General features: G+C 35.6%; 1 long non-coding RNA gene across 2 annotated transcripts in view; it reads left to right on the forward strand.

Annotated features, from left to right (window-relative positions):
• Window positions 1–8,159: 8,159 nt before the first annotated feature.
• Window positions 8,160–27,143, forward strand: part of LOC105481702 (uncharacterized) — a 46,576-nt gene continuing 27,592 nt past the window's right edge. Inside the window, exons 1-4 of one of the 2 annotated variants that reach the window (XR_987110.3) lie at window positions 8,160–8,518; window positions 9,557–9,610; window positions 12,384–12,626; window positions 17,591–17,656. This is a non-coding gene — a long non-coding RNA (uncharacterized lncRNA). The remainder of the gene's footprint in view (window positions 8,519–9,556; window positions 9,611–12,383; window positions 12,627–17,590; window positions 17,657–27,143) is intronic. The other variant, XR_987111.3, reaches the window with a different exon arrangement.

The raw sequence follows: 27,143 nt of genomic DNA on the forward strand, positions 1-27,143 counted from the left end.
ATCAATACAGATAATTAAAGGGTTGGGAAACAAGGCCTATGGGCAAAGGTGAAAGGAACTAGCACTCCCTTCTTTAGCTCCTTCAGACAGGGCTTTTGCATCATGTTTCTTTTCCATCTCCTGGTCCATGAGTATAAAATACCAGTTGAAGGGAGTCCTTGGTAAAGGCCTGTTAGTTGACCTGGGGGGAAAACAGCTAAAAGAATGACAATGGTCTTCAGATACGTGAAGCGTTATTACTTTTTTAAATGGTAACCAGCTGCATCTGTTTCCACCCAGTTTGGTACAAAGATAGAAGGCAAAAACTAAGCAGGAAATGTTAGCATTCATTTATAGTGGGGCCAGCTTGTCCAAGCTTGCCCAGGGCTTTCTGGGTTTTAGCAATGAAGATCCCATCCTGGGAAACTCCTGCACCAACCTGGACAGTGGGTCATCTGATGTTGCAAATGTTTAAAGGAGGAGAGACACTAAGTGTCATTTCATGGGCTTTCCAATCATATGATTCTGTATCATTACTATCACACGTATTAATTACCAGGGATGATAATAACAGTGATAACAATAGTAGTGATTTTATTTTCTACCTGTCAGAGTGAGTTTGTCCTAATGTTAGTTCACTGTAATCCTTTTAAATGCATGTTTTGACCCTGAACAGAAGAGCTAAGCCACATCATTAAAGTCATAAGAAAATAAGTGTGAACTACAAAAACTCAGTATTTGTAGATGCATAGCAAGCCAGTCAATGCTCTGTCATGCTTGAGATTGGTCAGGCCAAATAAAACATGGCCTCATGGTTAACAGCAGAGCATGGAATCATGCAGGTCTGGGTATAAGTATTACAAAATGGCCTTGGATCAATTACAGAACTCTCTAAACATCTGTTTTCTCATGTGCAAAGTGGAGATAACAATGTCATTACCTACACATAATAACAAGTTTATAAGATATTCTTTAATGACCCTTACTGCAAAGTGATAGCGTAATGGAAAGCAGGTTTATGAAATAAGAACATATTTGGGTTCAGGAATTGAGGTCTGTGGTTATAACATGTACCTTTAATATACCTTATGTGTCAGAAACTTTCTCAGAACTTTTCATGCATTACACATTGAATATAAGAAGCCTATAAGGATTATTATTCTCACCCTTATTTTATATATTAGATAACTCAGGTATGGAAAACTTGAGTATTTTGCCCATGATCACATAGGTAAAAAGCAGCAGAGTCCATGGTGTGTAACCCCAGGGCCAATACTTGTAAACACAACAGTATATTAATATTATATCCGGATTACCCTCAGGATGACCATGAACCTTTGTGTGAATTGAATATTCTTTTAAAAACAATACATAAATGCAACTTCTCTCAGTAAAACATTTAACAAGTCTTAGTGGCAGTGAAATTGAGGTTACATTCTCTGACAAGTACCTAAAGCACTGTATTTTACTGATTACAAGAGTGAAATGTTCAGACCTTCAGACATAATTTGAAGGGATAAATATTTGCCAGTGTTTTTTTTTTAAGATATGTATATTTATATTCTCCAATCCATTGTTTTTCTAATCCGAAACTCATTTTTATTAGTACCATGTGCTGTCTATTATGTGATAACTATTATTGATAAATTAACTGCTAATATAGCCCCTGTTGAGTATTCTGGGTCCAGTTAGCTCAATACTTCATGCAGCAAGCTACTTCAAATGATAGGTTGGCTTTAGGAGTTAAAAACATTTTTCTGATAGAAACTTATTTGACTTCCAAGTAATAGAGACGTTTATATTGGACATAACTTTCCTCATAGTCATAAACTCTGGAAAAATATAAATATAAAAACATTATTTGAAGGCACTAGAGAATAATCAAAAACAAAACTGGTGAGAGGGGACTGAAAACAAAACAGGGAACCGCACAAGGTAAAATTTACATTTATATGGCTTTTCACTTAAGTCCTCTACTGCTCATTTGGCATGGACAGGCTAGAACTCAAGTAGAAAGCCATAATCTTATTAGCGAGAGAAGCTCAAAGACTGAGGTTGCCAGAGGAAGCTCAAAGATTGAGGTGGAAATCTTAGAAAGGAAAGAGCAACAAAAAGGAAATATTAAAATCTACATGTATTCATGGTGAATTCTATTAAACATCTGAAGAAGAAGCAATAGTAATATTACATAAACTCCTTCAGAAAATATAGGAGAAAACATTTCACAACCTGCTTAGGCCAGCGTACAGCCCAGTATGAAAACTTAAGTATATTACAAGAAAAAAATTACAGACCAACATCCGTCAAGAATATAGATATACATATCTTTAAAAAAAAATCCACTGCCAAATAAAATCCAAGAATATTTAAAAGAGATAGTACACCTTGACTAAGTGAAGACCATCATAGTAACACAAGGTTAGCTCAACATTCAATATACAATCATTGTTTTTTATAATATAAAAAGACCAGCAAAAGAAAATATGATCTGCAATATATACAGAGAAAGTATTTGATAAAATTGAAAATCCGTTCTTGGTAAAAAGCTCTCAGCAAAACTAATAATAAACACAAACTTTCTCAACATGACAAAGGGATTTTACAGAAAACCTAAAGCTTAAATAATAGTGAAATATTTAATGTTTAAGATTGTAAAAAAAAGGAAAGAAAGGATATCTACTCCACCACTTATTTTCAACATTTTATTGGTGGTCCTAGTCAATGTAATAAGGCAAAAAAAGAAAAAGAACAACTGTCTCTATTTATTGACTGTAATTGCCTACATAGAAAATTCTAAAATATCTACAAAACATCTACCATAATTAAATTTATCAAGGTTATAGGATATAAGGACAATTATAAAACCAACTGTATTTCTCTATTTTTAAAGTAAACAATTAAAAAACATAATTTTTAAAGCTACTCTCTCTCTATATATATATCAGAATAGTATCAGAATACTCATATGTATATATTATTTATATATATTATTTAAAATACAATATTCTTTAAAATACTATGCTTAGGAATAAATTTAATAAAAACTGTGTAAGACCTCTACCCTGAAAAACAACATTGCTGAAAGAAAGTAGAGAAGACCTAAATAAATGGAGAGATAAACCATGTTCATAGATTGGAAAACTCAATACTAGGTATCAATTTTCCCCAAATCAATCTCTGCACTTCAAGCTGCTCATATCAAAATTCTGGCAGCCATTGTTAAACAGAAATGTATAAGCTAACTCAAAATTTAAATAGGAGTACAAATAACCTAGAATAGCAAAAACGTTTTTTGAAAAGAATGAAGATGAAAGACTCATACCACATGACTTCAAGGCTTACTATAAAGCTGCAATAATAAATATATGGTGGTTTAACATGAAGACAGATTAAAAAGTTCAACAAAACAGAATAGAGAGTTCAGAAATAGACTCACAGTTATAAGGTCAATTGATTTTCTACAAAACGTCAAGGTAATTCATTGGGAAAAGTATAATATTTTCAACTGGCATACAGCTGAGAAAAAAAAAAGGAATGTTGATCATCACCTCACAACACAGAAGCCAAGATAATTTAGATGGATAATAAGTCTAAAGACAAATACAAAACTTAAAACATCTAAAAAAAATTTGAGTTTTTGTGACCTTGACATGGGCTGACTTTTTTTTAGATAGAATAAAAGGAAGCAAAAACCATTAATGAAAATATCTGTAAACTCCATCAAAATTTAAAAATACTTCCCAAAAGTCACCATGAAGAATATGATAGCCAAACATAAACTGAGAGAAAATATTCACAAAACATGTATCTGGACAAAAGATACAATAAAAATTGGCAAAGGACTTAAGCAGATTCTTCACAAAGGAAGATATACAACTGACTAATGAGCACATGAAAAAGTGTTCAACATAATTTGTCATCAGGAAAATGCATATTAAATTAGCTAGTACATTTTTTTTTTTTTTTTTTTGGAGACAGAGTCTCGCTCTGTCGCCCAGGCTGGAGTGCAGTGGCGCGATCTCTGCTCACTGCAAGCTCCACCTCCCGGGTTCACGCCATTCTCCTGCCTCAGCCTCCCGAGTAGCTGGGACTACAGGCGTCCGCCACCATGCCCGGCTAATTTTTTGTGTTTTTAGTAGTGATAGGGTTTCACTGTGTTAGCCAGGATGGTCTCGATCTCCTGACCTTGTGATCCACCCCCCTCGGCCTCCCAAAGTGCTGGGATTACAGGCGTGAGACACCACGCACACCCGACTGCTAGTAAATATTAAATTGAGCAATTGGCTACTATTACACACCCACTGAAATAGCTAAAATTCAAATATTGACAACATCAAATATTAATGAGAATGTGAAGCATAAGAATTCTCATAGACTGGTGGGCAGTGTTAAATGAAACGATCAGTTTAGAAAAGTGTTTGTTAGTTTCCCATACGATTAAACACAAATCTACCTAGGACCTGCATCTCACTTTTAGATACTTACCCAAGAGAATGAAAACTCATGTCCACAAAATACACTAGTACATGAATGTTCATAACAGCTTTATTTATAAAAGCCCAAAACTGGGAACAACACAGATGTCTATCAACAGGAAAACAATCTGTGATATGGTCACACAAAAAAATACTACTCTGTAAGAAAAAGGGGTGAGCTTTTAATACACAACAACATGGATAAATCTCATACCCAATATCCTGAGTGAAAGAAATCAGACTTGGTAGTCCCAGCCTTATCCTCGGGAAATATGGTTCAAGACCTGAAACCTCGGATACCACCAAACCTGATTGACCTCTAGGAATGGTACGTAATTTAAAATGTAGAAATTATTTCTGGACTTTTTCATTTAGTATTTTCAGACAGCAGTTGACAGGATAACTGCAGAAAGCAAAACCGCAGATAAGGGGGGATTATTGACCATACCGTATGATTCTCTATATAAAGTTCTCCTGTCAGTAAAACTATTTGTGATGGGAAATAGAAAAGTGAAGAAATTAACTGGGAGTGTCACCAAGAAACTCTCTGGTGTGATGGAAACGTCTGTAACTTGATAGGTTATGGGAGACACATGTATTTATGTATTTGTCAAACATATCAAAGTAGATACTTAATATTTGTACATTTAACTGTATGCACATTTTATGTCAAAAAAATGTAAACAATGAAAGGGTTGGTTTTGGGGTTTTTTCCCTCCAGATTTTACCTTTTTGTAACTTTTTCATTTGTTCTGGTTCTTAACTTAGAATAATTAAAACAAAACTACTCTTCCCTTTACACATGTGTGGTCCAGTACGGTAGTTAGTCTTAAACTGTGGTCTAGTATAGTGAAGGCAGATGAGTTCCAGTATGAGAGTTAATTTTTGTTAGTTGACAGTAGCTACCCAGGGTAGTATTTATAGAAAGAATTTGTGACTTTGTCCAATTTCTCTGTTATAGACTGAATGTTTATATCCCCCTAAAATGTTTATGTTGAAGCCTTAATTCCCAATGTAATAGTATTTGGAGGTGGAGTCTTGGGGAGGTAATTAGATTTAGATGAGGTCATGAAGGTGAAGCCCCAGTGATGGAATTAGTACTCTTAGAGGAAGAGGGAGACACTCTTTCTCTCTTCACCATGTGACAACACAGGGAGAATAGGCTGTCGGTAAACCAAAAATAAAATTTGCTGTCACCTTGACCTCATACTTCTCAGCCTCCAGAACTGTGAGAAATAGACACCTGCTGTTAAAGCCACCCAATCTGTGATACTTTGTTATAGCAGCATGAGCTGACTAAGACACCCTGTGAGGGACTGGAGATCAACTGCTGTCAGTGGGTGAACATTATTTGTCAGGCAAACAGGAGAAGTGATGAAGGAGCTCCAACCCATTCAACATCTTCAACCCTTATCAATGGCAAATTTGGTCTAAAACATCTGAGAGGCTGCCTTTTATATACTTTTGCAACATAAATATCATCAGGTCAACATAAGGGAACATCACACACTGAGTTTTCTTCATATCATGTCATAATAAATGGCAGAGCAAACTGAGGATAAAGTCATCTGATGACAAGTGTTCCTGTCTAACTTTTTACCTAACTACATGTCACAGACCTGAAACTACTGATTATTTTATTCATTTTTATGTATAATACAATATAAATAAATACAATGTGTATAATCTATTCATGTATTATTATAAACAATGATAAAATGAACATGAACCAACTACCACTAAGCTTAAGAAATCAAGCAATACCAAACTGGTGAACCCTGGGTGTCTTTCCCTATTATGTTCCCCTCATCACTCCTATGATTTGTGGATTTTTTTCCGAACATTATGTTTTGAAATTAATTCATGTTGACATTGGTAGTTATGGTTCACTAATCTTCACTACCATAAATTATTCCATTCTATCGCACTTTATCCATTCTCAAAGTAGTAATTTTTGTTGGTTCCAGTTCATCACTACTACAATTGATGCTTCTATAAACAGTGAACATAGTCGAGGGTTTTTAGAGTATATTATAGTAGCTCAGTTCCCATGCCAAAAATTGATACTCAATTTTACAAGACAACACAACTTGTTTCCCAAAATGGTTATACCAATTTACACTTCCATCCATTGCATATAAGAGAATTCTTAAAAAATACTTAATACTCTCCAGTGTGTTTTGTTTTTGTTTATATTGAGACAGGGTCTCACTCTGTCACCCAGGCTGGAGTACATTGGCACCATCTCAGCTCACTGCAAACTCTGCCTCCCAGGTTCAAGTGATTCTCCCATCTCAGTCTCCCAAGTAGCTGGGATTATAAGCACGCAACATCAAGCCTTGCTAATTTTTGTATTTTTTGGTAGAGACAGGGTGTTACCATATTGGCCAGGATGGTCTTGAACTCCTGACCTCAAGTTATCTGCCCACTTCAGCCTCCCAAAGTGCTGGGATGACAGACATGAGCCACTGCGCCCAGCCTTCACTGTTTTAATGTGTGGCAATCTAGTGGATGGAAAATCCTACTTGACCTTGGTCTTAATTTTGTCTTTCATATTACCAGTGAGGCTAGGTATATATTCATATATTTCTTGGCCTTTTGTTTCTTCTTGTAAGAAAAGTTTATCTGTTTTTGCCCACATTTTCTACTAAATTGTTTGTTTTCCTCTTATTAACTTATAGGTGGTTATTTTTGACAGGCTCAAATCCTTTGTTGGCTTTATACATTTTTCCCAGAATTGTGATGTCTTGTTGCTTTTTAATGATGTCCTTCGATGAGCAGATGTTTCTAATTTAAGCAAAGGATAAGTATTAATCTTTTCCTTGATGATTTTGCCTTTCGGTGTCTTTCTTAAGAAAAATTTCCCTTCATGAGGTCATGAAATTTCTCTCCTATATTTCCTTTAAAACTTTTTTAGTGTTTTTACATTAATATATTTTAAATATCTGGAATAAAGTTTTTAGTATAGTATGAAATAGAAATTTTACTTTTTTTCCCATATGGGTAACCAATAATCCAAGCACAGCTTATTGAAGAATTCACCTTTCTTCCTTTGCTCTACAGTTCTTTGCTTATTATATAACAGATTTCTAGACACGAATGGGTCACTTTCTAATATTTCAATGTCTTGCATGGACCTGTGTATCCTTTCCTGTACTATTGTTACATTATTAAATTGCTACAGTTTTATAATAACTTTTGATGTCTTTAAATTAAACCCCCTCACCTTGCTCTTCATGTGAGTCTTGGCCTTTTGCTCTTTCATGGCCATTTTAGAATAATTTATCAAGTTTTGTGAAAAATTCTGTTATTAAATTTGGTTTGATTCTACATATCAATTTGTATAGATCTAATGTTTTTGTAAGTTATACTCTGTGTATCTTGCCAGAGCACAGAAATGCAATTAATCTTTCTATATTAGTTTTATGGTAAGCTTGACAGATTTTGCTATCTGTTTTTTAATATATTGGTTAAGCTATAGCAACACAGAGACTCAAAATTAGAATGGCTTTTCACGAGATGGAATACAGTTTCTCTCTCATGTCATAATTCAAGTTAGGAAGTTCTCTTCTGTGACATCATGTAAGCAGGACCGTCTCTCAGAGCAAACACAGTGGCTGCCCTGGGACCTGCAGTGGGTTCAACCATGTTGTCACATGTGTATTGGCTATTTGGATATACTGTTTCCTGTACCCATTCAAACGTCTTGCTGATTTTCCACTGGATTACCTAATTTGATTAGTATAAATCCTTTATATGTTCTGGATATGAGTAATTGGTCAAGTATATATGCTACAAAAAATCTTATCTGATTCTGGAGTTCTGCTGTTTAACTCTCCTAATAGTGGTTTTTGATAAACAGATTTTAAAAATTTGAATACAGTCTAATTTAACAATCTTTTTCTCTGTGGTTAGTACACTTTTTCTTCTGCTTGCATAGTAATTGCTGACTCAAGATTATGAAGATATCCTCCCTCCCATATTAGCTTCTAGAAGTTGTATGTTGTATATGTCACATTAAGATTTGCAATCCATTCAGGACTGATATTTGTATATGCTATGAGGTGGGTATAAGGTTTTGGTAGGGGTTATATGAATATCCATAAGCCCAGTATCACTTATTAAGAAGTTCATCCTTCCCTAATTCTCTACAAAAGTCACTCTTTTAACCAAGTTGTCTACCTATGTTTGAGTATGTTTCTGAACTTTATACACATATAAATGTCCCATTCATTTATATGTGTATAATTATACTAATGCCACAATCTTAATTATTAGTGTTTTAATAAAGTACATCTTCCTACTTTGTTCTTCCTCAGCTAGTCTTCATTATTTCTGGTTTTATTTAGTTCTGAATAAATTTGAAAGAATTTAATTTCTTCAAATTAATACTAATTTAGAATTATATAACTTCCCAGGTAACTTTGTAAAATACCACTCTTTAGCTCTGAGGATGCTTTCTGCCTAAAATCTGTATTATATAATACAATCATACTCATACTAGTCTTTTTGCATATATTATCCTTTTAATTATATATTTTCACTTTCAAACTTTCTATGTTCTTACATTTAAAGTGTGTCCTCTTTGAGCTACAGATTTTTCAATTTTACAAGCTTTATCTTTTGTTATTTTGTCCATTTACATTTGACATAATCGCTATTGTATTTGGTATTTCGTCTAAACACAATAGGTTTTTATTTGACCTGTACTTATGGGTTTTTTTTTTTTCTATTCTTCGTGTTTTTTGGTTCATTTTTTAAAACTTCATCTATTTATTGAAATAATCATATATTCACATGCAGTTGAAATAATTTTAAGAAATAATATGGAGAAATCCTTGTATTCTTTGCTCCATTTTTTTAAAAGATAGCATATTGCTAAACTATAGTATAATGTCGCAATCAAAATATTGACATTGATATAATCTGTTGATCTTATTCAGATGTCCCCAGTGTACTTCTGCTCATTTGTATCTGTATATTAAATTCTATATAATTTTATATAATTTTATCACTTGTGTAGGCCCATATATTTAGTATTAACATCTGGAAATTAGGTAAATTTATTGTAGAATTAAGTTTTTTGCTCCTTTTTTTTGCAGAAAAAGAACAGCAAGAAGCAATTGAACACATTGATGAAGTTCAAAATGAAATAGGTAACATTTTTCTTAATATACTTTGGATAAATTTTCTGAGATGTGTCTAATGGCCCAGTAATCATTGAAGCTGTGGTCAAATATATCCACTGTCACACTGTCAAAGTGGAAATGATTCTAACTTGGTTGGAAACATTTATGTAGATTCAGTGTTTTTTGGTGAAGTGATTGTACAAAGTTTTTGATGAAAGTACATTGACCTTACAAGGTTTGGGTTTGCTTTCAAAGACTAAAAATTGTCTGAATCGCATATTCATCATCACAATAAAAATATGGAACTGTTCCAATGCCACAAAAATTCTCCATGTTGCTCCCACCCCCATTCTTAATCCCTGGCAACTATTAATCGGCTCTTTATTTCCAAAATTTTGTCATTTTTAAAGTGAAAAGCCTATCCTTCTTCTACTTTTTGGTTTTTTGTCCTAAAAATTAATGGTACATATTTGTGGGACTTTGTTCCTACATTTTCTATTGTGTTCCACTGAGCTGTATGTCTACCCTTCTACCAATATGGCACTGTCTTGACTACTACAGTCATATGATAAGACTTAACATTGGATAGAGTAATCTCCCCCAACTTTTTATTATTTATAAAGATTGCTTTAGCTATTCTAGGGTCTGTTCCTTTCCACATAAATTTTATGTAACCTTGTCTATGTCTACGCAAAACTTTTGATGGGTCACTGGCAGGAACCACACTAAACTGATAGATATGAGAAGAACTGATATACTTATTATGTGAACTCTTCTAATCAATAGACAAGATAGGACTTTTTGTTTATTTAGATCTTCTTTTGACTTCTTCATCAGAATTTTATAACTTCCAGTATATATACATTCCTTGTTTCATTAAGTGAATACCTAAGCATTTCATTTAGAGTGATTATAAATGGTATCATATTTATTTTTAGTTTCTGCCTGTTCATTGACAGTGTATAGGAACAAAATGGATTTTTGTTATATTGACACCTTACTGAATTCACTTATTAGTTCTAGGATTATTTATAAATTTCTTGGCATTTCCTATAAATAAAATTGTAAATAAAAAGTTTCCCTTTTTCTTTCCAATCCTTATGCCTTTTCTTTTTCTGGACTAGTTCCAGCCCTATTTTGAATAAGAGTGGGGAGAACACACATATTTGCCTTGTTTCTAGTCAAGAGGGAAAGCATTCGATCTTTCATCGTTAAGAATAATATTAGTGGTAAATTTGTTTGTTTTTGTAAAGGCTATTTCTCAAGTTGGAGTAATTTCCCCTCTATTCTCGACTTGTAAAAAGTTTTTATCTTGACTGAGCATTGGATTTTGCCAATGATTTTTCTGCATCAATTTTTATGATCATATGATTTTTCTTGTTTAGCTTGCTGATTTGGTGGGTTAAACTGATTTATTTCCAAGTATTGAACCAGTCTTGCATACCTGTAATAAACCTCACTTGGTCACAAAGTAAAATTATTTTTATACATTGGTGGGTTTCATTTGCTAATATTTGGTTAAGTATGTTTGCATCTAAATTGATGGGAGACATAAATTAGTACTTTTATGATGGAAGAACCTTATAATTCCTTAGTTGCATTCACCTTCTTGTGGCTTTCATGCTCTTTCATCTTGTATTTTAGTTCTATATATGTCTCATAAGATAGTATTTTTATTATTTGACACATCAAATATTTACTTAGGTTTATCTACATGTTTAAACTTTTCACTTCTCTTTACGCCTTTTCTGTATCTCTCATCATTCTTCTTCCCCTTGAAGAATACCCTTTATTATTTTCTTTAGCACAAATACTATGGTGAAAAAAATCCCTCAAGTTTTCTTTCTCTGAAAATGTCTTCATTCTACCTTTATTGTTAAAAGATACTTTCACTAAATATGGAATTCTAGATGGTGTATTTTCTTTCAGCACTTAGAATCTATTATTCCATTGTGTCCTAGCTTCCCCTAGTTTCTATTAAGAAGTCTTGGCTGGGCGCGGTGGCTCACGCCTGTAATCCCAGCACTTTGGGAGGCCGAGGCGGGTGGATCACGAGGTCAGGAGATCCAGACCATCCTGGCTGACATGGTGAAACCCTGTCTCTACTAAAAATATAAAAATTAGCCGGGCGTGGTGGCAGGCACCTGTAGTCCCAGCTACTCGGGAGGCTGAGGCAGGAGAATGGCGTGAACCTGGGAGGCAGAGCTTGCAGTGAGCCTAGATTGTGCCACTGTACTCCAGCTCAGGCGACACAGCAAGACTCCGCGTCAAAAAAAAAAAAAAGAGAAGTCTTATGAACATTGACAGTATTATTGTTACTCCTTTGCTCTCAATGAGTTGGTACATTTATCTAGTCAGTCATAATCAAAAAAGAAAATCTGTCATCACTTCAATCATATTAAGTTCAGCTGCTTTCCCTACAGGTCCAGTTCATGTCTCTCTCATTTTCTTTCATTGCCATTAATTTCCAAACTTTAAGTTCCTGACTTTGATATTTACTCCTAAGGCAGTTTGAGTTTTCTATTTTACCTACCACCCTTATTTCAGTTAATTTATGCTTACTATGTTTTATTTTCCCTTTTTTGTAATCCACAGAGGGGAAGCTCCTCTCCCTTCTTTGTGATCTGGGCAATACATGTCTTGCTGTTATTGCTGCTTATTCGGGACACATATATTTCTCAGTGTGAAGACTTTTTAGAATACGTATTCCATTCATATTGCTGGAAGTAGGAGTCACACAGATTTCAGGTAACTGTTAACTTATTTAAATGAAACAAATTTGCACGTGGTTTCTTGTCAGTGTTGCTTCAGAAAAGCAATGGAGTGAAGAAAGCCCTTCCGTTGTTCACCAAGTCAGACTTAGAAGTCACACCAAGAAAGGAAATCACCTTCAACTCTTCAAAAGGATACCACAGAGCCCTAAAATCAAGTAGGAAAGAAAAAAAAAGAACATCCCCGAAACAATTTTTGTGTGAAGATACTGCTACAATACTTCCGGGCCAGATTGTTTTTAGTGCTGCCATCCCGGATTCTTCACAGTGAGGTAACATACATACAGATTACTCATTTCAACTTAATTTGTGACATTGCTGACTGATATAATTCTTTCTAATTTCTAACCAGTACTTTCCTATTAGTACGAACTGCACAATGTTGATTAGAAGTTCATGGCACAGCTCCTTTAGGTACAACTCCATGACATTACCAATGACACCTTTAATATCACTGTCTTTTTTTCTATACTATTTTTGTTTCTTTCATAGAACCAGTGGTTCATTAGGTACATACGGCTTACCAAAAGGTATTTAAGTCATTGCTAAAGACCATAATAAGTCTGATGAAGAGCTTTTGTAACTGCTTATTAAGTACATGAAATCAAATACAAAGTTTATCTTTCTTGTGTGTCTTTTGCAACAAGAGAGAAAGGAGAATATACAAACATCTGCCACAGTTCAAGCAAACCCCAAAAAACTCTAGAGATTAATTATATTGGACACCAACTTGGAAAAATATCAGTATGATGTTTAGAAATGTGAAATCCAGAGTTGCTACCCAGCTTCTTTCAGAAAACATTTTGCCAACTTAAGTATGAATACACATGGTAATAATCAATGCCTATGGCTTTTCTAGGTTATTATTAAATACCCATTCTAAAATGTATGCATTTATCTTTAATAGCATATTTCTTAATTTAAAACTTAAATATGCTATTATTTTAAAATTATATGTGTTAGGATACAGACTGACATACTTCAAATAAAGAGGAATACTAGCAGAATGTGAAGAGAGTAAAGAAAAAGAAGAAAGTAAAAAATAGGAAAAGTAAAAATGCTAATAAAGAAGGAGAGACAATGGAAAATGAACAAAAAATGGGGGCAAAGAAGTAGTCTGAGAGTAAGAGATGGTTTGAGGTTGAGAAGCAATAGATATAGTAAAATTGCATTGGATGGTTAAGTTATTAACCTATTTGTAAATTACTAACAAATCTATTGCTAAAAACTATACCTTCCATCTGATCTCCAGGTTGATGTTTATGGTTATTTTCTGCACTCGCTCATGGGATGAGTCAGAGACACTTCAAAATCAACAGGTTAAAATCACACCATCTATCCGAACACACCCTTTTTCCCTAAATGTATACATCTAAACCTGCCACTCCCAGTATTTTTTTTTTTTTAAATCAAAGTAAGTAGTACTGTACCTCATAGTCATTTACCTAGGCAGTTGTGGTAAACCCTATTTTTTTTTTTTTTTACTTCCTGAACATAAATAGAAAATATTGCCAAGTGATTTTTTTGATACTACCCCAAAAGCACAGGGAACAAAAACAAAAATAAACAAATGAAATTATACCAAACTAAAAAGTTTCTGCACTGCAAAGAAAGATTTAACAGAGTGAAAAGACAAGCCACAAATTAGAAAATATTTGCAAACCACTTATCTGATAAGGAGTTAATACCCAAAATATATAAGAATCTCAAACAATCCAATAGCGAGAAAACAATCCTATTAAAAGAAACACAAAGTACCCAGACATTTTTTTAATAGAAGACATAAAATGGCTAAAATAGGTATGTGAAACAAAATGTTCAACATCGCTAATCATCAGGAAAATGAAAATTAAAACTAGAATTAGATATCGCCTCACATCTGTTAGAATGCCTGTTATCAAAAACATGAAACAAAACAAGTGTTGGCAAAGACATGGAGAAAAAAAAAACCAGATTACACTGTTGTGAGAATGGAAACTAGTAAAATCATTATGGAAAACCATATGAAAGTTTCTCCAAAAAACCAAAAATAGAATTTCCATCTGATCTAGCCACCCCACTTCTGGATACATACTCAAAGGAAATAAATTCAGTATGTTAGAGAAATATCTGCACTCCCATGTTCTCTGCAGCATTATTCACAAGAGCCAAGATATAGCATCAACATAAGTGTCTATCAATGGATGAATGGATAAAGAAAAGGTAATAGATACACACAATGGAATACTACTCAGTCTTTAAAAAGAAGGATATTCTGTCATTTGAAACAACATGATGAACCTGGAGGATATGATGTTAAGTAAAATAAGCCAGGCACAGGAAGACAAATACCACATGATGTCACTTATATGTAGAATCTGAAAAAGTTGAATTCATAGGAACAGAGAGTAAAATGGTGATTACAAAGGTCTGGGGTGGTTGCAGGGAGGGGTGATATTGGTCGAAGAATACAAAATTTCAGTTACATAGAAAGAATAAGCTCAAGAGATCTATTGTACAATATGGCAACTATAGTTAACAACAACATATAATATCCTGGACAACTGCAAAGGGATTAGCTTTTTGAGACAGAGTCTCACTCTGTCACCCAGGCTGGAGTGCAATGGCGTGATCTCGGCTCACTGCGAGCTCTACCTCCCAGGTTCAAGTGATTCTCCTGCCTCAGCCTCCCGAGTAGCTGAAATTACAGGTGTGCACCACCATGACTGGTTGAATTTTTGTACCTTTAGAAGAGAGGGGGTTTCACCATGTTGGCCAGACTGGTCTCAAACTCATGACCTCATGATCTGCCCACCTCGGCCTCCCAAGGTGCTAGGATTACAGCTGTGAGCCACTGCACCTGGCCAAAGGGAGTACATTTTAAGTGTTCTTGCCACAAAAAACAAACAACAACAACAAAAAAGTATGTGAGGTAATGCATATATTAATTAGTTTGATTTCACCATTCCACAATGTATACATGTATTGAAATATCATGTTGTACAAATTGTATAAACATATACAATTTGTATTTGCCAATCTAAGAAAAAATTAAAATATTGCCCAGATTTTTCAGTTAGGTGTAGCCATGTAGCTGACTCTATCAATAGTAGAATGTGGATACAAAATACGTTTGTCCCTCCCGGTTCTTAATTCTTTATATTCTACCTCCCTTTGTCTGACAGTCACATGCACAGAATCTAGTGAAGACAGCAAGGCACTGAGATATGGCAAAGGCACTAAAAGGAAAGAGCCCTGGTCCCTGAATGACTATTTAGAATAGAACCATTCCCCATGACAGACTATTATTAGACTGACATATAAGGAAGAAAAACTTTATTGTATTGGGACATTGAGGTCTGGGAGATTATAATCATAAACGTTTGCCTTTCCTAATTAATTGGTATCTTGAAGTGAGAAACTATGATAATAAATACCAAAAATACATGGCACTGGCTTAGCAGTTGGAAATCAAGCAGTAAAGATACAGCTGTCATAGGTTTTAGCTGTCATAGGTTCTGAAAAGATGGCAAATCATGTTATGCAACATGAAAATATTTAATAAAACTGTTGCCCATGACAATTTAGAAGACAGACCACTTGCCAACAAAATCTCAAGATCTAGGAGAAGTAGCCAGGAAGAATCAGAATGCCTGTTATGGGCTTGCTTAGGCAAGGTATTACAGGAAAGCAATGAGCTCAAAAAAGAATTGGCTTGCTTACTAGTAGAAATGGAAGAGAGTATATAGAAGTTTAGAAAAAGCTACTGTTACTAGACCTTTAATAATAAGAGATAAATTGAGAAAGAAAGCAAAAAATGTCAAGTAAAGCTTCTCAGTTAAACGAAACATCTCAACCTTGGCAAAAACTGATTAAGTGTCCTAACCTCCTATCCATGCTAATTATTGCATATAGACATAGGTAGCCTCTGTTATATTGAAAGGAAAACACGGAAATGAGAAATAATTTTAAAATGAAAAAAAGTGAATCTGAGAACTAGTTTAGCAAAGAAACTTGAATGTGGTTATTGGCACATGGAACTGTCTGGAAACAATAAAATCAGGAGGCTACTATGTTTGTTTTTTGTTTTTTTTTTTTTTGTTTTTTTTTTTGAAAAGTTGTTCTGACAAAAAAATGAATACCCTGGTCTAAAAATGCATGTGAATGTTCAGTGAGCCTTAAAACATCCCTCAAGCAAGAATGGACTATGAAATAATGCTTTCTTCAAGAAAGACAAACTCCCCAACATCTACTTCAAATGTGGTCAAGGAATATACAAATAGGCAACATCCCAGAGGGCAGAAAGGGATCATAGACCAGAAGCTGCTCCCAGAGAAGAGAACCAGGACTAATCAAGGAACTTCTTCTGCCTCCAAGGAAAGGGCTTTTCACAATGTCTGTCTAGTGGATTTCAGAATTGCTATACACCAGTGACTACATGTTTTCCCACTGTCTCTTTCTAAATGAGTGTTTATCTGTGCTTATTCAGTCTCTATCACACAATGGTATGCAGGTGTGGGGGAGGTAGAAAATTTGTTATTACAGACCATAAGTCACCAGACTAGGAAGGGACACATATCTCACGGTAAATCATCTGAAGATTCTGCACTTTGAGCAGAATGAGTGACTGGATGGGACTTTAAGCTGTCTCCATTGGAAAAAGGATAAATGTCTAAGTGAGAGAGGAATAGTGATAAATATACTTGGTCATTGGAAAGACAGTCTGTGCTTATGTCTCCAGAAACTTCATTTTCTTCTCCTCCTGGACACCCAGAGAGACCAACTTTTCTAGGCTTCTTTGCAATTAGGCATGGCCATATGAATCTGTTCTGACCAATGGAATTTCAGCAGAAGTGAGATGAACCATTTCCATGCCTGGATTCTAAAAAACATTTCACAATCCCCTAGGCTTTCGTTCTTTATTAACCATCTGACTCTGACCCAGAAGCAGAGTCTGAAGCCCTGTGGGATTGCAGAGCCACTAAATAGAAGAAGTTTGGTGCCCTGAATGATTGTATACAGCAAGGACACCCCTATCCACCATACCAAATTGGACTGTCCCATGAGAAAAAATAAACCTTTATTGGGTTAAGCACATTAAGATTATGAGTTACTGTTACAGCAGTAAATCTCTTCTAATAGATCTCTCAAGCTGAACACTGAAAGTAATTCTGTTTTCCACTTTCTCTCATTGAGGTGGTTTGGGTTTACGTCTCCACCCAAATCTCATGTCGAATTACAATCTCCAATGTTGCAGGTGGGGCCTGGTTGGAGCTGAGTGGATCAGGCGCAGACTTCTCCTTCACTGTTCTCATGATAGTGGGTAAGTTCTGACGAGATCTGGATGTTTGTAAGTGTGTGGCACCTCTTCCAACTCTCTTTTCCTCCTACTCCAGTCATGTAAGACATACCTGCTTCCCCTTCACCTTTCACCATGACTGAAAGTTTGCTGAGGCCTCCCCAGCCATACTACCTGTACAGCCCATGGAACCATGTATCAATTAAACCTCTTTTCTTTCTAAATTACCTAGCCTCGGGTATTTCTTTACAGCAGTGTGAGAACGGACTAATACACTCATCTCTTACATATGATCATTTTTATATGTCTGTTTTGGCATCTAAATATTTTTCAATTTTTTCTCACTATCTCTATTACTACTGCCTTAATTTGGGTCCTCATAAGCTTGCACCAGAATTATTGACATAGTCTCTGCAAATGAAAATAGACATACAATGTACCAAAACATATGGGATGCAGCAAAAGTAGTTTTAAGAAGTTTATAACAATCAATGCCTACATTTAAAAAGTATTTCAAATAAACAACCTAGCATTATGCCTCAAATAACTAGAAAGAATAAACTAAGCCTAGAGATAGAAGAAAGAAAATAATAAAGATCAGAGCAGAAATAAATAGACACTAGAAAAAGACTGAAGGTATCAATAAAACTAAAGTTGTTTTTTTTTTGAAAAGATAAACAAAATTGACAAAACTTTAGCCAGACTAACAATAAAAAAGAAAAAACTCAAACAAAATTAGGAATAAAAAAGAGATATTAAACTGATACCACAGAAATATAAAAGATCATAAGAGACTATTATGAACAATTATATACCAACAAATTGGATAACCTAGGAGAAATGTAAAAAAGTACAGAAACATATAACCTACCATAACTGAATCATAAATAGAAAATTTGAACAGTTCAATAAACAAGTAAGGAGATTGGTTTGGTAATAAAGTCTGTCATCAAAGAAAAGCTCAGAACCTCATGGCTTCACTGCTGAATTCTACTAAACATTTTTAAAAGAATTAATGCCAATATTTCTCAAACTCTTCCAAAAAAAATTGAAGAAGAGGGAAAACTTTCTAATTCATTTATAAAGCCAGCATTACCCTGATACCAAAACCAGGTAAAGACACACAAGCAAAGAAAACTGCAGGTCAATATCCCTGATGAAAATAGATACAAAATTCTCAACAAAATACTAGCAAATCAAATTCAACAACATATTACAAGGATATTCACCATGGTCAAGTGGGGTTTATCCTTGGAATGCAAGGATGGTTCAACATATGCAAATTAATAAATGTGATACACCATATAAACAAAATGAAAAACAAAAACCACATAAACCTCTCAATAGATGCATAAGAATCATTTAACAAAATTCAACATCCTTTCATGATAAAAAAAGAAAAAGCCCTCTTAACAAATTAGCTATGGAAGGAATGTGCCTTAATACAATAAAAGCCACATATGACAAGTCTGTAGCTAGCATTGTACTCAGCGTGGAAATTTGAAAACTTTTCCTCTAAGATTGGGAACAAGGCAAGGATGCCTGCTACGTCATTTCTATTTAACATAGTACTGTAAGTCTTCACCAGAGCAATTAGGCAAAAGAAAGAATTAGAAGGCATCCAAATTAGAAAGGAAGAGTTAAATGTCTCTGTTTACAGACAACATGATGATCTTATACAGATGTTCCTTGACTTAGAATAGGGTTATGTCCCAAGAAAATATCATAAGTTGAAAATCCGTGGCTGAGAGCTGTGTTTCACTGCTTCCACCTAGCATCACGAGAGAAGTATAGTTTCTACTAAAGGTGTATAGCTTTCATACCATCATAAAGTTGAAAAACTAAGTGAAACCATCATGTCAGGGACTGTCTGTATATACAAAACCCTGACAACTCCACAAAAAAAAAAAAAAAAAAAAAAAAGAAAGAAAGAAAGAAAGGAAAAGAAAAAAAAACACTTTTAGGATTGATTAACAAATTCAATTAAATTGCAGTACATCAAATCAATGTACAAAAGTCAGCAGCATTCTGTACACTAACAATGAACTATCCAAAAAATAAATTTAAAAAAATCCCATTAACAATGGCCTTAAAAAATACTTAGGAGTAAATTTAACCAAGGAGTTGAAAAATCTATATACTGAAAACTAGAAAATATTAATGAAAAATTTGAAGAAAACACAAAATAATGCAAAGATATCCCTTGCTCATGGTTTGGGAGATTCAAATGTCCCAAATCTCCCATCTTAAATGGTAGATGTTAAAATGTACATACTACCCAAAGCAATCTACAGATTCAGTGCAATTCTCATCAAACTTTCAATGCCATTTTTACAGAAATGAAAACAAAGTTTCTAAAATTTGTATGGAGTCACAAAAGACTTCAAATATGGAAGCAACCTAAGTGTCTATCAATAAATGAATGTCTAACGGAAATGTGACATATATAACAAAGAAATACTGTCTTTTTTAAAAAAAATAATGTCATTTGAGAAAACATGAATGAACCTGGAGGACATTATGTTAAGCGAAATAAGCCAGGTACAAAAAGACAAATACTGTATGATTTCACCCATATGTAAAACCTGGAAGTCAACATCATGGGAGAGTAGAATCATGGTTACCACAGCCCAGGATACGTGCAGGTTGGGAGCTAATAGGGAAAAGGGGAGATGTTGGTCAAAAGATACAAAGTTTCAGTTATACAGGAGGTAGATAATTATATAACATATGCTGTGTATAACACAGAGGGGTGACCATAATTAATAATGTATTGTGTATTTCAAAATAGCTGAAAGATAGATTTTAAATGTTCTCACTACAAAAAGTAATGATAATAAGTAGGGGATGTCATGGATATGCTAATTAGCTTGGCCTAATCATTCCATAATGTATACATATATTGAAACATCACATTGTACCCCATAAATGTATACAATTATTATTGGTCATTAAAAAAATAAACAAGCTTGGAGCAGTGGTTCACACCTGTAATCCCAGCACTTTAAGAAGCCAAGGTGGGAAGATCACTTGAGGCCAGGATCTCAAGACCAGCCTGGGCAGTAAAATAAGACTCCATTACTCAAAAAGGTAGCCAGGCGTGGTGCTATGCACCTGTAGACCCAGCTACTCAGGAGGCTGAGGTGAGAGGGTCACTTAAGCCCAGGAGTTTGAGGCTTCAGTGAGCCACAATCATAACACTGCAACTCCAGTCTGGGTGACAAAGTGAGACCTCAACTCTAAAAAAAGAAAAAACTAAAAGCACTCTTTAGAGCATCAGAATTGAAAAACAATTATTGGTATAGTCTTCTAATTAGTTGCCCTATATTCCAGTTCTGGACTATACCCATAATTTCATCTTAGACACTGCTTCCAAAAAATGTTCTAAAATTAAAATCACACTAAATATCCCTCAATGTCTTCTAAATAACTTCAGAGGAATTCCCAACTCCTTAGCAGAGACTATAAGGATGTTTGTGATATTATCACTGTCTGCCTCTCCATCCTCATTTCCCTCCATGCTACGACATGCTCTCAGAACTTCTTCCATACACAGATATTTTATAGGTTTTCCAAATATGCAGGTCCTTAAGTAACCACCTATAGCGTGTTTGCCTATTTTGGGTGTGATTAGAAAACAGATTCCTGCTCTCAAAAAAGTGCTGTAGAACTGTCATGCTTTATCCACTGGTACCCTATTTCTCATTTCTCTCTCCCTACCTTTCATTCATTATGCCAACTTCTTTTCTTTATGCTGAACCTTGGGTTCCTTTTCCATTCATGTCTTAATTTCACACATATATCTAGAATAGTGACGAATCCTTTCTCCTAACTGTAGTCTGACTCTACTTGACCTTATCCCTCAATTTTGTATTCCTACTAATGTCTTTCAGCGTCCCTCATACCAATGTCTCCTCTCTCTGGTCTTTTGAAAGACCATCAGACGTCTAACATTTCTCCAAGTCTGTCCACAGTGGAAGCCTTGTCCATGTTCCCCACCTTGCTGGGGTTGAGAACAAGACTTGAGCATTTGCTTCTTTAAACTCCCATTCCAGTGTCCATACTTTTCACTCCATTTGGAGTGTCCTCTTTCTATTTTGCCTAGAAATGTCTATTCATCTCTAAATCCCGGTTCAAATGTTACCTCCTCTGCAAGATTCTTCTTGATCCTCAAAGCAGAGTTCTATCTTCTTCATACTCTCATAGCATCTTTTAAATACTCCTATTTATTACTAATGTCATTATATTTTTAACATTTTGTTTGCTGTTTATCTCCTTCTAGAGAGTAACATCTTTAAGGACATAAAAATTTTCTTCTTCATTCTTGTATCTGTGGTTCCTGGCACAATGCAGCCATGTTTCTTAAATAACTCAATTCATAAAATCACTCTCATAAAAAATATAGTTGAGGAAGAACAAAAACAGTGGGATACAGGTTGGCAGCATTACGTGCTCAAAAATAGGTTAAGCTGGGTCAAAAGACCTGACTCGCCACTAACTCCAGGAGCAATGAGAAAGCATTTTAAACTGCCTAGATCATGGAATCACTAGATCAACTTTAGGTATTTATCCAACCCCAAATTCCAGTATCATATTGTGGGGGAAGGGGAAGACACGCAACAATTTTTTATCGACAACACCAGACTCTGCAGAGAATTCCGCTGGAGTTTGGTGACCAGTTTATTTTCTCACACGTTGGCAGCAGCAATTCTGTTGATTAGAATAACTTATCAGATACCATCTCCCTCCAGTAAAATATAAACATGTTCATTGCTTTTTCTAAACCCTATATTTTTATGAACATGCCTTCTTTATTTTGTTTGTCTGATCACTGTCCAGCTTCCAAATTAGCAAGAGCTTCTGCAAAGGATTATCTGCATTTCACTGATAGTTACTTCTGAATATGTAAACAGAAGTGCATTGGTTTTAGAAATAATTATTTCTAAGTCAGAAGTTAGCTGCTTCATGAGAAATATCTGATTCATAGAAGAAAATTGCCAATGATATTTGGCTTGGTTTAGTCCAACTTGGATAAGGGTTCCAAATCTGTCATAAATGATATTTGCCCAACCTCATACTCAAAGTGAGGAACATATGCATGTTATCAAGTCATTATCTCATTACTGCCATCAGTTCTACATGTGTGCTGGACAACATGTCTGTCTACGCTAAGTGTGAGAACAAAACCTTAATGCCAAATAGTTATCAGGCTGCTGAGAAAATGGCAAAAGCTAGACTGTGGTAAGATTAAGATTCAACTGTCTATGCAACAAAATTGAGAAAGCTTGGTCAATAAGTTTGATTTTACATCCCTTTAACATATTTAAAAGTTTTAGTATGCACACATAAATACATCAGTTTTTCAGCAAAGCCTGACATCTCTACAAACTTAATAGAAAACATGTTTTATAAAGTTCATGGTGACCATAGATGGTAGTTAGAAATGTGTCTTGAAGTTCCCATTATCTCTGGGAAAGAAATTTCATCTTGCTCCCTTTTTATTTGAGAAAGATTTTTTTTAATCAAAAAAATATCAGAAATATGAAGAATGGGGATTTTTAACAGGAGCTTTCTTTCTTCCTACAAGGTCTTAATTACTGGGGATCCTAGATCCCTTTTCCTCCTATATCTGCGGGAGTTTCACAAATGACACTAACCAGATTGTGGGAATACAGACAAAAGTGTGAGTTTTCCATGGATTTTTCTCCATTAAGCCAGCACCACATAAGACTGGAAATTTCTGTTCCTTTGGTTACATGCTTTCAAATATATACTATCTGTCACATTAAATATAAGTGCTGGCCGAGTGCAGTGGCTCACACCTGTTATCCCAGCACTTTGGGAGGTCGAGGAGGGCAGATCACTTGAAGTCAGGAGTTTGAGACCAGCCCTGTCAACATGACAAAATCCCACCTCTTCTAAAAATAAAAAAATTAGCCAGGCATGGTGGTGGGCACCTGTAATCCCAGCTACTCAGGAGGCAGAGACACAAGAATCGCTCGAACCTGGGAGGTGGAGGTTGCAGTGAACCAAGATCGTGCCACTGCACTCCAGCCTGGATGATAGAGTGAGACTCTATCTCAAAAATAAATAAATAAAATGCTATATTTCTCTGGATTCAAGAAAACCCAAATACCCAGTAAAATTCAGTTATCAGTTACGGAAATATCCAGTGTCTGAGTGCCTAGGAATATTCCACAATAAATGTAATAATTGATTTCCATATTGTGGTGACCTTAAATTTAGTAAAAGAGCAAAACTAATGAATACATACATAAATTTTGGTATCTTTAAAAACTATTGCCATCTCTGTTCCCTGATTGACTCTACAAATTTCTGAACATTTTTTCAAGACAACATAATGGTGCATTCAAGGAGGGGAAATATCTTTAGCATGAATGAAATTCTAACATCTAATGGACAGCCCTAATCTCTCAAGCCTCAAATTCTTGAAATCTTTAATGGTGATTGCAAACTCTTTGCTGTTCCTGCCATAGAGTTACAGTAAAATTCCCTTTTCTTTGCTTGAATATGGATTGGCTTTGGTACATTGACTGACCAACAAATTGTATTAGTTTCATCTGAGAGGGAAAAAGAGACTACAAAATGAAACAGACCTTCTAATCTTTGAATTTCTTTGAGGAGAAAGCAGGCAAAAAACTACTTAGCTGGAAAAAGGGACTATTACTCATGGAAAGGGGAGGGAGACCAAGGGCAGAGGCAAGAATCCATGAGGAAGAGTGAATAACCACAGAGAGTCACCCCCAGGGAACAGGTCTGGGCCCTAATTAAGAAGCAGGTCATACATGTCCGGCCATATTTCATAATTGCTCCTTACCTGTGACTACCTATGTGACTTCTGTTCCCCTCTTTTTGAACCAGGGGGACTACCTGGTTTTCCTAGGCCCGGTCTACCATTTTATGTTGGGTGTTGGGGGCAGGAGGAGGAAATATGACTGCAGTTCACAGGTCTTCGGGTTGACACGAATTGTACTCAGGGAACTGCACCTGAGGAACTCATGCACATCTGGACCTGATTTGACTATTCAGATCCTAGGCTTCAAGCCAATGCTGAAAAAGAATGAGTTCCATGGGCTTTGGGATATATGAATGTATTGTGTGTTTGGTAGGAATGTAAATAATTTGTGGCCAAAAGCAGACTCTAATGGATTAAAGTTGTCCACAGAATCTTTGCTGCTTCTCCCATTGAATCTTGACTGGCCTTAATGACATGCTTGGCCCAGAGAATATAGTAGAAGTGGCATGCTGGGACTTCTGAGGCAAGTAGGAAAAGCTTTGCAGATTCTGCCAGGGCTTATTGGAACACCAGTCTCTGACAGCCCTAGGCCACCATCTTAAAGCCACCTAGCTGTGTGAAGCATAATTCATCTGCAGGGGCCCTGAAGATATGTTGGTCAGCTGGGGCAGCTATAACAGAATTCTATGAAGTAGGAGGTTTAAGTGACAGAAATGTATTTCTCAAAGTTCTGGAGGCTGGGAAGTACAAGGCCAAAGTGCCACCATATCCAGTGCTTGGTAAAGGCCTGCTTCCTGGTTTGCAGGTGGCATCTCTGGCAGAGAGTAGAGAGAGCAACCCATGTATCCTCCTCTTTTTATAGTGCACAAATCCTATTTGTGAGGGCCAAACCCTCCTGACCTCCCAAAGACCCCAACCCTTAGTACTATCACAGTGGGGGTTAGGATTGCAACACACAAATTTGGCAGGGGAGGGAACAAACATTCAGTCCATAGCAGTGAGACACCACGTGGAGAGAGAGAGTAAAAGGCCAAGGAGCACTGATGTGCCAAATATATGGATAAAGAAACCATCTCAGAAGTGGATGCCACAGCCTGAACTGCCCTGGAGTAATCCCTGTGGGGCCATTCCCAAACTCATGATCTACATTATGGAGAGGGAAATGAAAGAAATAGTGACTTTAAGCCACTAAGCTTCGACAGTTTGTTATACACAAGTAGATAACCAGAACATTTTCCATGCTTGTTTTCCTACCGTATTCCCTCCCAAATTGAAATCTTTCCCTTTTAGAATCTTTCCCATGAGTTCAAGTTTTTAGGCCACAGTAAGATATAAAGAAGCATACTTCTAGAATTGCCCTAATTGTAGAACTCATTTTATAAAGAGTATTTCTCCTTTCACATTAGATAATAGTTTACAGGAAACTATTATGTATGTAGTAAAAACATTTTACTACAAACATGAGGGTTTCTTATTATTTTATTCTTTCAAATTATGCTGCCAAAACTGAACTTGTAATTCTACAGAGGGCTCTATTTTTTAACCACAGTATATATTACATGTTACCCATTCACTGGCAAATGCCACTTTGTTCCTATCCTGTTTAGTAAAAAATAGATAAAATTTCGATAGACTGTCTTACAGTGTTGACTAAGGTAATTTTCCACATAGCTTAAAAATTACCAATTTTCTTCACTATCTGACTATCGCAACTGAAATTTAGCATCCATGTTGTGAGGAAGCCCAAGCCCCATGGAGAGGCCTTGTGTAGATTTTTCAACCTACTGTTAGGTAGTAGGACTGAGAATTAAATATGGAATTGGAAAGATACATCCAGTTGGATTTCAAAGTCTCTTTGGACCACTCATTGCTATATTCTTCCCATTTCCCTCCTCCCATTACACTTTTTGAAGGAGACTGTCAATAGCAGTTGTCTGTGCTTGCCCTCCCATGGCATATGGATTATGTAAGAGGCAGGTCATTTATCTCTTTAGTTCACAGATCTTTAGACCAGGAAAAATAGGCCTCAGAGACCTGATAATCTACACCCATAGAGCATATTACAGATATGGATTTCATTTTAATAGTGAGATTCTGAACCTCAAAACTAAGTCTGATGCTGAAACAAAAATGGGATTTTAGAAGCCCTGGAAGAGGGCAAGTGTATCTTACTATTATATTGCAATAGCCAGAGGGCTAATGGTAGACATTTTGTTTTCCCAAAATGACCAAAGCAACATTTTCAGTCCCACATGCTCTTCCAGAAATTGCCACTCCCCCATCAAAAGGTGAGATTTCTTTTGTTGTCCTTGCAATTGGGCCACCTTTTGTGGGATTTCCTGAAAGAATAAAATATGGCAGAATTGATGCCTGTATAACTTTTGAGGTTAGGCCATCAAAGGCAATATGGCTTCCATCTCTTTTTTTTTCTATCTCTCTTCTCTTCTCAAGATACTCACCCTTGGAACCCAGTCACTATGTTGTAAGAAAACCCAGGCCTCATGGGGGCCCACAGGTATATGTTTGGTAATGGTCTCAGTTGTGGTCTCAGCCAACAGCCAGCACTAACCATCAGACATTTGGATGAGCAAGTTTCAGATGATTCCAGCATCCAGACTTCAAGCTGCCCCAGTTGAGGCCAAGTTGGAGAAAAACAAACTATCTCCAACAAGCCCTGCTCAAAATGCAGGTTAACGAACAAAATAAATGTCATTTTTTAAGCCATTCACAGTTTTGAAAAATAACTGACTTTGG

This window comes from Macaca nemestrina, chromosome 16 (assembly GCF_043159975.1).
Source record: "Macaca nemestrina isolate mMacNem1 chromosome 16, mMacNem.hap1, whole genome shotgun sequence".
Taxonomy (NCBI): Eukaryota; Metazoa; Chordata; class Mammalia; order Primates; family Cercopithecidae; genus Macaca; species Macaca nemestrina.